The sequence below is a fragment of the Penaeus chinensis genome, chromosome 11, assembly GCF_019202785.1.
Source record: "Penaeus chinensis breed Huanghai No. 1 chromosome 11, ASM1920278v2, whole genome shotgun sequence".
In the NCBI taxonomy this organism is placed as follows: Eukaryota; Metazoa; Arthropoda; class Malacostraca; order Decapoda; family Penaeidae; genus Penaeus; species Penaeus chinensis.
Window position 1 is genome coordinate 30713015 of NC_061829.1, and position 1071 is coordinate 30714085.

Genomic DNA, 1071 nt, shown 5'->3' on the forward strand with positions numbered 1-1071 from the left:
AGCGGACTGCTGTTATCTGTAAGGAAGGCTTAGAGTTCAGCTTTCTGAGGGCTTGGTGAAGATCATTTACCAAGAAATGGCCTTCAACCTCCTCAGGAAGATTTCCAACGAAGCATTCCTTGTCCCTTCTCAACAGTGTCTGTGCCCTACCCACCAAGGAGCGATGCAAGTCCCGATTGCCATTCAGCTGATCCATGCGACACGCTTCAGTGGCCTCCAGTGTCTCCAGGGAAATGAAATTATGACTTGCCCTTGGGCTTATGCCAATTGACAGATCAACAGGGTCCATCAGGTTTTCAAGTTTTAATCAGAGACTGCTGTGGCGAACCCACAGTCTGTCCAAGTGAAACACCCTAGAGTAGCCACTGAAGAGCTTTTTGAAGTGGACCCATAGGGTAGCCACTACCAGCATATGATCAGTGCTAAGAACTTGATAATCTGGTAAATCCTGCAATTCTGGAGGATCCTCCATCGAGTACAGACAAGAATGTGGTTGATCTCCTTGGCCACTGTATCTGTATAGCTATACCATGTCCAACGATGCAGGTTGAAATGCTGATACCAGGAGCCAGAAATCCTTAGTCTCTGAGACCTAGCAAAGTCCCAGAGAAGGAGGCTGTTCTCGCTGTTGGGATCAGCTTCCGAGCCATAGGGACCGATAGACATCTCATAGTCAGCTTGATCGCAGCCAGATCACTGAAGTTGCCCAGAACAATGCAAATGTCTCACCCGGAGCTATTGTCTGCCGCGAATGTGAGTTTGGCATAGAATGCTTCCTTCACATCGAGTTTGCAAACATCAGTAGCAGCATATACAGCAATAAGAGACATGCTTCAATCTGAATGGCATAACATGCTGATCGATCAGTGTTACCTCATCTACCGAGGTTGAAGTCGGCTGGAGATCTGCTATAGCTACTCCCTGGAGTAGCCATAGCTCCAATTCCATAGCTCCAATTCCCTCGATAGCAGAGGTGACCTCTCATCCTGCCACAAGGACCGAATGATCCAAGCCCCTTCCCAGATAGCTCACCTGAGGTTAACCCTCGGGCGGTTGCTTCAGGTGTGCGTT